General features: G+C 34.8%; 1 protein-coding gene across 2 annotated transcripts in view; it reads right to left on the reverse strand.

Moving 5' to 3' along the window:
• LOC5567066 (gastrin-releasing peptide receptor) overlaps nucleotides 1-13,879 on the reverse strand; it is a 416,782-nt gene that overhangs the window by 57,488 nt on the left and 345,415 nt on the right. The gene's annotated exons all lie outside the window — the stretch shown is intronic.

The raw sequence follows: 13,879 nt of genomic DNA on the forward strand, positions 1-13,879 counted from the left end.
GAATTCTTCTCTTTCGTTACCAAAGTCAGAGGTTTTGGATTAACTCCTGACTCTAAAACAACATGAACGTATCACCCAACATTCAACTGACCACGTCCCACAGTGCTTCGTCCATTGGACAAAAGTCAAAAAATCAACTTTCATATTCGACCGAATCAAGTAGGCCATGATGTTAACATATGTTTTGAGCGTGTAGTACAGATATTAGAAAGTTCGTGCAGTTTTCAAAACAAACCAAGACACCACGTGTTGACAAGTTGTTTCATCGTTCTATATTATTCATTGTTTTCGTGTCAATCCAGTCCCTCTACAATTCGCTTCATTCCCATCCTTATTATATTTTCAAAATGAAAATCGTTATGGAACGTATTGAAACAAGTAAGTAGGAGTCATTCCATTCAATTTACTGTGATATATTTTAGCAATTGTTGAAAAAGATGCTTCAGAGCTACATGCTTTTCAATGTAGAAGAAAATTAAAACACTTATCTACTTTTTGCCCATACAAAAAAGTACATCAAAGTACCTTTCTGAAATCCACTTAAAAATAAAATTTGAAGTATTGTTTTAATTCTGGAAGTGATTCCAGCTGCATATGTTTGCCAATTGTACGTCATCTTATGATTTTTAGGATATGCTGCCACAACCATCAATTAAGATTGTTTCGAGTAGTAGTTTTCTGCCGCTCCACCCAATCGGAAAAATCATGTTCTGAATTTCATGTACAGATGTTATGGCACTGATTCTTTCTCCAAGATATTTGAGAACGAGCTAAAGACATTTTGCAAATTTTATTGTTGCAAAATAAACCAAAAGTGGGCTAAATGTGGAAGATCATACAAAATTTTTGTGAAGCAAAACTCCGACTGGTTAGCAAAACCAGTTCAGCTCCCGCGCATTCAGGAAACTGATGATGCAGATATTTCCAGCTCGGCTGCAAAGGCTGGCATGGGGCCTCACAAACCGTTTAATGAATGTTCATGCAAAACTCAAAAGGGACGTGTTGTAGATCTTATCAACGAAGAGCTCGCATTCGCGGACAATTTATCAAATTCTTCGAGTGGGGATCAAGTTCAGGTCATGACTACAGCACAGGCATTAGCTTTGAACATTGATTTAGATCTGTCGGAACGAAAGTACAATTTGCTTCGAACCACTTTGAACGAATTACATCCGAACTTGCTTCCTAGCCTTTATGCGCTAAAGCAAGAGAAACAAAACATAATACCGTAACCGATTTTTGCATCAGAAACAGCTGCTACAGTCGATCTACAACAGCTCATGAATTGTACTGTATCCAGAATTATGAAGGATATTTCGTTGGAAGCTTCTACTGCTGTAAAACTGGTTTGCAAGTGGGGCTTCGATGGAAGTTCAGGACACAGCATATACAAACAAACAATTTCGAAAGCAGGAAAATCGGATGAAAATTCGCTGACCGGAACCATTGCGACGTTCCATTGAAAATGATCGAAATAAAAGAAAATAAAACCCTCTGGTCAAAAGACATTTCAATTTTCTTTTGTAGCAATAATTCAGTTCTCGGATGATTAATAGGTCGCAAATAAATTGTGTTGCTAATAAGGAGAAACTTTATTCAAACTTTTTTATTGGATTTCATTTTATTCATTGGAATAATCCGTACTTCAATATTTTTATAAAAAGTTGGTTATTGAGACACTTTTATGGTTACGCATGTCACATACATCGTTCATGCGAACGACTCAAATACTTTTTCATGCATTTTTATTTTGAACATTTCTTCCAATCGAGCACTGTTCTATGGTGTCAAATGTAAAATTTGACGTATAAGCCACTCATGCCATTACTGATGTAATATGTGTCATTTATGCCAATAATGAGTTATTTTTTGTGTATAACGAGATACTCCTCAACATCGTAGGGCAAAACCGCATAAAACATCTCGTTATGACTTTTGTCCCCAAGTGCCATACGTTCGAAGCACTGTGCGTCCTTGCAGTAGCTGGGGAATGGGAAGGAGTGATTGCTTAAACACCCTTTTTAAGAGCATTGACGCAGCTAGGATTTTTTTTCTAGCGGGGGCCTTGGGGGGCCTAGAAAATATATGGGTACTGCGGACAATATGCTTGTCAATCAGGAGCCTGATTGCCGGAGCCAAACATTTGAGATTGTAGTTATGTTGCTCGCAGAGTAACAACAAAGAAGTATTGTAATCTCAGAGATAAAAAATAACAAAGTTTAAGTGGTCTGAATAGCTCTAAATAATATTTATAACATTTTTATATGCGCCGGTTGACAATTTCTTCTAGTGCTTTTGGCTTCCAAATCAGAAGCTCTATCTACGAAGTCAGCGTATCAAATAGAGTAAGCGACGAATAAAATGGAAGCGTAAGAAATACAGACGCTATTGGTGATTCCACAATGGATCATTGGAGGTAGTTTTTGTCAGTGCTCACCGCATAAAAACAAAGGCGCCACTGTATATGGGAGTTAACATTGTGACAGCATTGCTGTTCTGTCAAACATACAAGGCTATGGTGGCGCTTTCTATGCTTTTCAAAGCGGCCGTTTTGGTTATTTTATTGATTCAATCAGAATCGTAGCAGGAATCGAATCTGTACATTTTATCCACACACTCCGAAAAAAATCATGCGATTTTACGTCTTTTGGATGCACATAAAAGAAGCGAGCCAAATGACGTGAATTTGTGTTACAGTTTAAATACGATGGTTTCTGATTCGGGTAATCTCAATAATAGCGGCATCGTTTTCATGTCCTTCATCATGTAAAAGTACATTTTTCTTTCAATACATCTTTCAGAACCCATTTTTACGTCATTTCATCACTTACATCATGTGTCATTCAGTCATAAAGTGAATTACGTCCAGAGTGATTTTCATTTTTTTAAGAGTGCATGAATGGGTCGGCCAAAGTCATCATAATCATTTGAGCGGAGAATAAAATTCATCGGTCAACGATCGAAGCAAAAAGGATCCTTCCGGATGTTCCTTCGGCAAACCTCTGTACGAATATCGAATTGTAATCCACAAGCAGAAGTTAGAAAATGGAATAGTACGACACACTTTTCGCAGATCCAGTATTCTCCGATTGCAAAATGTAAACACACTTTGCGAATATGTTGCAAGCTGGAACTCATTTATGCTCTCCAAAGAGGGATTAGAGAGCAAAATTTTATAAACAGAGATTTCCAAGTGACGTTTGAGGGGCTTATGCGACAAACACAATTTGTCGCAAGAAACATGTTTCAAGATTTGCTTGAAAATAAATGGGGGTTCAGTTCGCAGTATCCAGGAAAACACCAGTTTAAAAGAAGTAATGTCGGTCGCAATAATCAAGATTTTCTCAAATTAAATAGTTTTAACAGATTTGAATTGATTTTACATATTTATTTGCTATTTTGTGTCATTTCGCGGCACATCAGTGATATTTGTAAATTTCATCTTTCACTACGAAAAAGATTCATTATTTTTGTAATCAGTCAAAAATCCTTCAGCAATTTTAGCAAAAAAAAACTTACAAGGAATGTTCTTTGTGATTCTTCCACGATTTTTTGAGGTATTGAGCAATGTGCTTTGAAGAGATTCCTCTGAGAATTCCTACGGCAATTTCTTCATGAATAATTTTCGTACTCTTCAGTGCAAGAACTTTTTACCAGTTTTTCTGAGTTCGTTCTGGGATTCCCACCAAAAATCGTACTCAGGCTTCCTGATCTAACCAGAAAATTTTTCGAAGAATCTCTATCGAATGGATTAAAAATCTCGAAAATCTCTAGAAAAATTCCGCCAGAGAATGCTTTTCTTCATTTCTCCTGGAAGGGGCTAGAGGATCTACGTACTTTTACACATAAATTCCAATTGTTAGTTGAAAGTATTCTCCAGTTGTTCATCAATAATTTGTTTAGGATTTTCAGGAAACAAAAAAAAAAACAAAACAAAACAACTCTCACATTCCTATAAAATTTCTAGAGGAATACGTTCAACTGTACTTCGAAAAACTCTTCCGCAAAGATTTTCCGAGTAATTTGTTCAGGGATTTCTTAAAGAATTATATTATTGTTTCTCTAAGATTCTCCCGAATAATTTACCAGAAATTCATCTATGTATTTTCCGAATATTTTTTTCTTTGAACCGTACTAACGATTCTTTTCAGAATTGTTTGAAGAAATTTTTCATCAGATTTACTATAATTTTTAAATTTATTCTTAAACTTCTCAAAAAATTTCTCGACAAGTTCCATCAAGTATTCTTTTGGGTTCTAAAAATAACTCAACTTTTACCGAATGGCAATCTCAGGATTCTTCCATAAATAACATTGTAAATGTATCTACTCTCCATTCATTATTTAATAAACTTCTTGCTTTACTTTGAGAATTCTTAAACTTTATAATGCTCCTATAATTTACCTTTCCTAACATTGTTTAAAATGTTGCTCCATAGTCTAATGGGAAGATTTTTTGTACGAGGTTCCTAAAAGCGAAAGAAGGAGAAACAACAAAATGCTGAAGCAGGTATGACAACACAGGGGCAATAGTACAATGAAAAATAATTTATAATCTTTTTTCTAGAGGTAAATTACAGGATAGTTGAACCCTCTATTATGAATTTACAAATAAAACAAATTTCTCGAGATGTTCCATCAGAATCTTCTTTAGAAATTATTCTTGAAATCAATCCTTCCTTGACTTCTGGTTTTCTAGAATTCTTCTAAAAAGCCTCTAAAAATTTCGAGAGAAGTTTTTTTTAAAGAAGATCAATTAAAATTTCTTTATGAATATCTTATTCAATCCTTCCCCCCTTCCCAGTTATTTTGCTACATATTTTTTCTACAGATTTATTGTTATGCTAATTCCAGAAGCTAAAGTTTTACTGGGGCTTTTTAACAAATTTCTGAAGATTCGAAAACAAGATACATTTCAAAGAAAAACATTCTTTTCAATTCTTGAATAATCAATGGGTTTGATGTCAAATTTCTAGAAAAAAACACATAGAAGAATTTCTGGCGCAATTTGTGATGTACCGTAATCCGGGGTAACATTGATCAGTTTTTTGGATATTTCTTAAATATTTCATTTGAAAATGTAACTGTTGCAAGTTTGATATTTTTAAAACACGTACTGTCACTCATAGCACGTGACTATGTACTGTGTTTTGTTTTTTGGAAGGTTTAAGCATGTTTAAAAAATGGTTTAAGTGATTTTTGACAATGCTGATATGGGGTAACATTGATCACCTATGTAAACAACGTTCGGTGATATTGAAAATGTCGTTCCTTAAATCATTGCTTCTGAAGCCGAATATGAAGGCCAAACGCTTATAAGTCATTTACTTTTTGAGTTATTTTGAAATTAAAAACATCTCGAACCGCGGAATGCGCCTAGAGGTAGGCAATTTCCTAAGCTCATGAATATGAGAAGGAGAAGCGCTTTTCATGCTTTGGAAATGTAATACCTACTAATAAATGATGATACGTATTTATTACGAGATGAGTCATTCCGATCAATGTTACCCCGCTGATCAATGATATCCCGGATTACGGTATTTTGGAAATATTTCTTAAGGACTTTTGATGAACTTCGTGAAAGAATTTATAACCATTTTTTTGAGAAAAATATTTAAAGAAATTCACAGAAGAATTTCTAGTAGAACTTTCAGCGAAATATCTCACCATTAAATTTGACAGAATCAATGATTTTTTGGAGAAATTGCGAGGGAAAACTGAATTTTGAAAGAATACGGAACATTTTTTAGGTAAATCCGGGAAAATATTCCTGAATCAATCTGCTAATAAAACGTGAATGAACATCCACCTCACATAGAATTCCTTTGAAAGTATAAAGAAGTCCCACCACAATATTATTTGACTAATTTCCAAGAGATTTGCAAAAGTTCTGAAGCTATTCTTCAATACCCGAGGAGGAAAAAATAACTCGCAATAACTTATGCATGCCATATTTTAGTATCATACCATAATTAGGTATTGTTCAGTTGTCAATACCTCATTTTGGAATTATAATGGTATTTGAAAAACATGTTTAAAACAATTAAAAATACTTCATTTTGGTATTCAATTGCTATTGAGGTCTGCCGGAAGTATTGAACAACTATTGAAAAATTTCGCTTTTGCATGAAAATCCATCATGTATTAGTTAGGTATTACAATACCCGATCTAGTTATCAGCTTGGTATTTGTAGAATATGTAGAAGGTATTATTTGAGGTATTTTTCCTCTTATGCACGGCTTATTTATACCTCATTCAGGTTGTAAGAATTGGAAATTATCTGGTATGGAATACCTTAGTTTGGTTTTCAGTAGTTATTTTCTTCTGCTCGGGTATTCCTTAAGGAATTGGATTATAATAAGATTCTATAAAAATATCGAAAGGTTTTTGTAAAAATATATAATTTAATCAAAATTGAAGACAGAATTTTTGGCTGAAACAAAACACTATGATCGATTTTGTTATTTTTTTCACACCAGTTTAAATTTACGCCATTCATCTGAAGAAAACTTGGCCATGCCGAAATTCTTTGAAAGTCAAGCCTTATTTTTCAATTACATTATACGAGTTGAAGTTAATTTATGGATTTTTTCAATGAATTCTAATAATGGAAACGGATACCTCAAGCAGGGTTTCCTCCAAAAACATGAGAAACCAGAATGCAGTGAATATGCTGCTTTTTGCTGAAAACGCATTATTTGGATCATTCAGAAGAAAAACGAGTTTTGGGAGCCGGACGGTTAAGCTTTCGGTTGTCACGCGATTCATCGAAGTCAGAACCGCCACGCTGACGCAGTGTAAGACCAGCGAGGTTTTCTTTAAAATAACGTAACTGCTGAAGAGATTTTTGTCAATAACAAGAGTCATGTACATTAATTCAGTTGATTTTTCTTCATGCGATTTTTTTTTCTTGAATTTTTATTTTTAATGTCATCAAAAATTCTAGGAGGGGGGGAAGTCTGGATGATTCTGGAAGGGGCCTCCATGCCCCCCCCTGTTCCTACGCCAATGCTCAAGAAAGATGCAGGGAACTCTACGTTCTTTAATCCTTGGGCCTTCATACAGATAATGCAATTATTCTGCAAAACTCATCTTAAGGCCCCTAAGAATCTTGCCACTATGACGTTTGCCAAATATCATCCCAAAAGTCGGATAAGAAACTTAAAAAAATCTCTATAGAATTTGATAAAAGCAGGTAGTAAAGAAGCAACCCACAAATTCTTGCTGATGATAAAGATTTCTTCGAGATGGTCCAAAAAGATTTTCACAAGATTTGGAAGATTTCTTCAGGTATCTTCAAGTATTCCACTAGAGTCCGTGGAGATCTCACCAAGCTAATGAGAACCAAGTTACGTCCATTGCAAGAAGTTGTACAAAATTTCGTTGGAAAATACTGGCGGAGAAAGAAAAATCACTGCAATCATTTTACTGATAAGATTTTGCAAGGGATTTCGATAAGGGAACTGTAAATATTCGTTTCGATTTGCACAACTTTTCAAAACCTAACCTCACATTGTATCGCTAATGGATATCCTAGCAACGGTTTATGGACAAAAGATTGAAAGACAAAGCGTCGAAAGTACTAAAGGTCAAAAGTGTTCTGCTTGGTGGACAATTTTTCCTTCTTTGAAAAAACATTTTCGACCTTTTGTTCCTTCTTTTTGTTCTTTGACCTTTTGTCTTTCGACCTTCTGTCCTTTCGACCTTTTGTCTTTCGATCTTTTGTCATAGATTCTCAACCAACGGTATTAATTTCGTAGTGAAAAAAAAAATCATGCATGGCATGATTAGTTACAATTGCTTTGAGAGGCCCCAGGGGGTCCGTAGGATGCCAATTGGGATACTCTGCTCTAGTCATATGATCTACTTGATCAACAATTTGATAATGTCATCGATAAAGGTATTTTTGAATCAGAGTAGAAGTATGTTTATAACTGCCATGATACATAAGTTTAAGATGTTCCAAGTCAGTTAGACGAGCTTCCAAAACTTCATAACAAATAATTTATAGTCAATCTGGCTCTAAACCTAATAGCGTCTTCCAGTTTTTTTACAAGCGCTGCCTTTTCTATATGTTAAACATAGTCTCAGAAGTAGTTCGCTGTATTGTGCATCAGATGCTCTATACAGCGCACTTTTCCATACTTCAGGTTTAACCTACGGGCTGTCGCGCTGTTGTACTTTGTACAGCAGTTGTGATTTATATGCTATAATTTTACAACAAAGATATCTATCGACACTAAACCAAAATGTATTCCTCAAGAATCTTCTTAAGAACAATACTTGACAGTTTTTATTTACGGTATGGCCCTTTATAATGCGGTAAAATCAACAAATGTACGTGAAAGTCGCATAATAATGAACGCACTATATACGGTTCGAGTAATCCACAGTTTGAAATCGGTAAAATCCAGATAATATAGTAAAGTTGTTCTGGAGGTGAAGCGCTATCTGATAGTACCACATATAATTCGGAATTTGACCGCTAGGTGACATTAGTGGGCATGGAGTTTTGCTTTTGTTTTGCAAATATTTCAGGATCCTGACCATTTAGTTTAGAAGGATGTCGTCTTTGGCAAAGTTGTTTAGTAAGGTAAGGACTATCATTGGTCAAGCTAGTTGATTCAAAATTTTGCCACTAGGCGGCGCTAGTGAGCATGAAACTTTTGATTGCAGATATTTCAGGAGCCTGATCACTTAGAAAGATAGTGTCTTCGGCAAAGTAGTTCAGTAGCTCAAGGACTATCATTTTATGAGCCAAGAAATAGGATATTTTGACACTAGGCGGCACTAATGAGCATGAAATTTTTGTTCTGCGGATGCTGCAGAATCTTGACTTTTTAGACAGGCACATTCGGCAAAGTTGTTCAGATGCTGAGGGACTACCATTATTTTACTAAATCTCCAATTTTAAGGATTGAACAAAGAAATAATTTGACCTTCTGAACAACTTTGCCGAAGACGCCATCTTTCGAAGTGGTCATGATCTTGAGATCTGCGTAACTAAAGTTATTTGCCCACTAGTGCCGCTTAGTTTTGAACATTTTGAATTTTGATTAGATGGGTGTAGACAAAAGTCTTAAAGGGTTAACTAAATTTATTACTTATTGAATAAGAATCAAAAGACTTATTCATGTGCCCAATCGAATCATTTAGTGTCTTTCAAGCAAAAAAAAAACGAATTGATCTTTTTGCGCCCATTCTCTGAGACAAGTGATGCCTACCAGATTGTGACATGCGTGTCGTGTTATTGCACCATAACAATAAATCACTTCACCCCGAGGAAGGTGTCGGCCAACAACAGCAGCAACGACAGAAGAATGTCGTTCCCATCGTCGTGGTCTTCCTTCGTTGTCAGCCAGGTAGTGAGCTTTAATGATCGCTTATAATTTTTATTGCGACACGAAAATTGGCGGCGATACGTGCGTCGTTCGAGCAAAGTACCACCTATTCAGCGGCAAAAATGAACATACATATAATTAACTACCGTCGTGGATGACATGCAGCGCCGCAAGGGCTACCGCAGACCCGTCTGACACGATGAATAAGTGTCTTACTTAGAGAAAGTGCCAATATGGTAATAAATTCTCCCGTTTGGATGATTAACATATAAGGGACCATGGCTGTAGTTAAGATGGTACAACCGAATATTTTATCAATAAGACCTTGGTTCTATTGCTGTAGTTGTCGGAAACCAAAATTTTCGCTTTAAGTTAATTATCAGATTTCTAAGGCTGAAAAATTTCCTGTAAGAGATGTTGTTCCCCATATCAACATTCTGCGAACAATATTTTCATGTCTGACTTACTTGGGTTACATCAGGGATGTCAAAATCATTTCATTCATGTGTGGTAGTCTCATGGATCGGGGGATTCTCTGATAGGCATAAAACAAACTTTTTGGATGTTTCAAGTGAATGAACGTATGACCATAATTAGGTAGAAATCGACACTTGACAACTTTACCCCAAACTGTCACCAAGAGGACAGGCGTCCCATATCAGAAACTTTTGCTATGTAATAGAATTTTGAAATTTCAAACGCCATCCTCAACATATAGCGAGAATGAATTTTTCTGACTTGATTTAATGAGGAACCTTTTGCAGGACACACATTCTTTGGTGTACCGTTATCGAAAAGTTGGTCATGCGTAGGGGGACATGGGGCAAGAAGGACACCCGGGGCAAAAGTGCCACCTCTAATTTCACGAAGTTCAAATCAATTTTTTGATGTTTAACGCAGGATAAGAATAAATTGAGTACTAATTGAGGGTTGTGTAAATATTACAGTTAAAAATGTTTAATACAAAAAATTAGAAAAATGAATTTAACTCACCAACGCAAAAAATGCAAAATATTATAAGAATGTAAGACTGGAAAACAAGGTTTGACTCCGAATAAGGCTGATACAAATATTAAATTTCTTTTATGTCCGAGACCACTTGGAAGGCACGAGGGGGGGGATAAAAATAAATAAGGAACAAAAAAATAAAAATGAAAATAAAGTAAATTTTTCGAAATTTTTGTTTTTAATGATAGTTGTTGAACTTTTTTTAATCGTCCTCTGGATCATTAATTTACTTGTTTTTTACTTTAAAAATTGAAAAAAACCTAAATGATGTCAAAAAATGATGAATCTTTTTTTTTTCTCCCCTTCAAAATTTTCGAATTTTCGAAGGGGGGGGTGACATAAAAGAAAATTAATATTTGTATCAGCCTAAATACAAAACATATTTGTTTTTCCACACAGTATTGATGATTTTCAATTGTTTAATATAGCTGTGAGGATTTTTTTTCGAAAAAGTTCTTTTGACATTAAGTTTTACATATATAAAAACAGTATGTCATATGGGGCAAGAGGGACACCGCAATTTTCTCATATAATATCACATGAACTTTTATTTTTCTTGTTTAATATTGCATTAAATCAATGCTTCCTACTAAATAAAATCAAAATAAACCATCTTGGACATTCAAAATCGTTTCTGAAATTTTTTACTATTATTGTTACGGTCAAATAAGATGAGAGCTAAATTAATTTCGTAAAATTACTTTTTAACTATAACTCAACTTTTATCCCTCAGTTTTTATCTTTATTTTTTTCGTTTAGGTGGGGAAATAATAATATACAAAATTTGTGGCATTTTGCTCTGGTGGTCTTCTTGCCCCATACGAGTGGCACTCTTGCCCCATGCCTCGTTGAAAAACCTCATAAGAAGGAACATTTTCACAAATCTCAAATCATTATGTAATTCTTATATTTTTGAAATCTATCGATAACATAATTTAGAACAAGAGGTGAGCTTGCCCCTACACTGGAATAATCTTCAAAAATTGTGCTAATCAACCATGATTTGAACCTATATATCTTAAGGTGTCGTTATTGCCCCCCTAATTGCTTGGGAATGCGCTATGCCCGTCCGGTCACCGTGTCGTCGAGTCAACAGTTTTCACAACATGCCTCATCATTCATCGTCAAACATCGGGGATAAATTTAGTCCTGCTGAACTTCGTCCACATGTAGGGTAGATTAGACGCACCACCAAACCAGAGAGCACTGTGTTAAAGCATCACGCCATAAGAGCTGGTTTTAGCTTATGGTTAGTAGGTTCGTATCAGTGGTTTTCTTTCTTCTTCTTTTGATTTTGGCTTCTACTACATCAGGACACCATCCAACAGATACAACACTCATCTCCACGGAAAAGAAAGCCTGCCCTAAGGTGGCCCATTTTCACATAAAAAAATAATAAAGTTTCACCCCCCTAAATTCGTTTAGTTGGACCCCTAGAAGCTGCTGTGAAAATTTTAGCGGAATACTTCAATTTTAACGGATGGCTGAATGATCTCGGAATTTGTATGAAGAAAATCGATGAAATTTATGGAAAAAAACGGTTACACTTACATTTTCAGTGGCACTGTAGTTGATGAATTTATTTCTTTTGACGTCAAGCATTTTGTAGACCATTCTAAATTACATTGTGTTCTTAATATCTATTTGTTTATATACTATAAATTTGTTGAGTATACTCGATTCATAATACATTCCTCAGTTACTATTGTTTTGTATATCAAAAAAGTATTTTTTCAGTTTTGTTCGAGACATGTTAACATCAATCATTTCACAATGCTGATTATATATAGTCATCATCTGATTCAACGGACTAAATTTAGCGTAGTTTGTGCGATGATGACCTACTGTGAACAAGTAACGATTGCGCAAGGGACGATTTGGAGTATAAAAATTCAGTTTTGAAAGTATATCAGCAGAATCAATGCGCTGTGAAACAATATCGTTAACAAAATAAACCATAGCATAATCACGACGCACTTTCAGTGATTTCATATTGATAAGCATGCATCGTGATTCATATGATGGTAGAGGAAGTACTGACCAGTCTAAATTACGTAATGCGTATAATAAAAACTGCTTTTGTATCGATTCTATACGTTCTTCATGTTTTTTTGTGTAAGGTGACCAAACAATACTACAATATTCTAATATTGATCTTACATACGCAACATAAAGTATTTTTAATGTGTAAGGATCACGAAAGTGTTGACCAAATCGTTTTATGAAATTGAGCATATTTCCTGCTCTATGAATTATTGCATTATAGTGATCTACAAATGATAGTTTTGAGTCTAAGATAACTCCTAAGTCTCTCATTTTGGTGATATTTTGGTGTGGTTCGTTTTCTGCTATAACCTATGAGGTTACATTTTTTTATATTCAATTCCAATAAACTTTTGCAGCACCACGTGTAGAAAATTTGTATCTCATTCTTAAAAACATTATGATCGTCATCATTCTTTATTTCTAAAAATAGCTTCATGTCGTCAGCATATATAAGGACCCTCAGTTTGTTTAGAATATAAGAAACGTCATTAACATATAAAATAAAAAGAAGAGGGCCTAAGTGTGAGCCTTGAGGTACTCCAGATGTAACATGTATTGGATTTGATCTTTTCCCATTGAATTTTACTATTTGCTGACGGTCGTTTAAATAGGACTTGATCCACGTAAGGAGACTCATTTCGATTCCCATTTTTTCAAGCTTGAAAGTCAACATTGGAATGTCCAGTTTATCAAATGCTTTACTAAAGTCAGTGTAAAGAGCTTCTACGAAGTAACCTTTATCCATTGTACTCAGTGAGTAACTTACAAATTCCATAAGGTTCGTAGTGGTCGAACGACCTTTGAAAAAGCCGTGTTGAGCGTTTGTTATACGATTTTTTATTTGGGCAAACATATTTTTGTTTACAATTTACTCGAAAAGTTTTGGAATACATGACATAATAGCAATACCGCGATAATTTCGAATGTCCGATTTCTTACCTGATTTATATATTGGTATGAGGAATGATTTTTTCCATACCTTTGGAAATTGGCCAGTTTGAAGAGACATATTGAATAACCAAAATAATGAAAATTATTTCCATTTTCTAAAATAATTTCTTTAATTAATAGCGAAGATACCTACTGCAACAAACCGGAAGTTATTTTATTGCGAAACAAAGCAACCTAGGAAAACCTCAGTTTTGGACCACTCTACGGGTACTAATATTTGTAAATTGATTCGAATTTAAAAATTTGAACAAAATCGGAGCAGTTTTTAAAATTAACCTTTTTTTTGGGGATGTCCGTTTTCCCTGTACTATAAGGCAGACACCTACTTTTGTTGGGCAAAACCACTAGCGCTTTGGGAAACGAAAAGTTTCAGCTCATCGCAGCTAATTATCCTACTATATTTGTTTTTGTCAACCCATTTAGAATACAATCAATAACAGAAGTATTGCGTGTGAACGATTAATAATAATGGCTTTTTGTATATGCCACAATACAATAAGTCGGTTGTGATTTTTTCCCCGAATGTCGTTTCT

This window comes from Aedes aegypti, chromosome 1 (genome assembly GCF_002204515.2).
Source record: "Aedes aegypti strain LVP_AGWG chromosome 1, AaegL5.0 Primary Assembly, whole genome shotgun sequence".
NCBI lineage: Eukaryota > Metazoa > Arthropoda > Insecta > Diptera > Culicidae > Aedes > Aedes aegypti.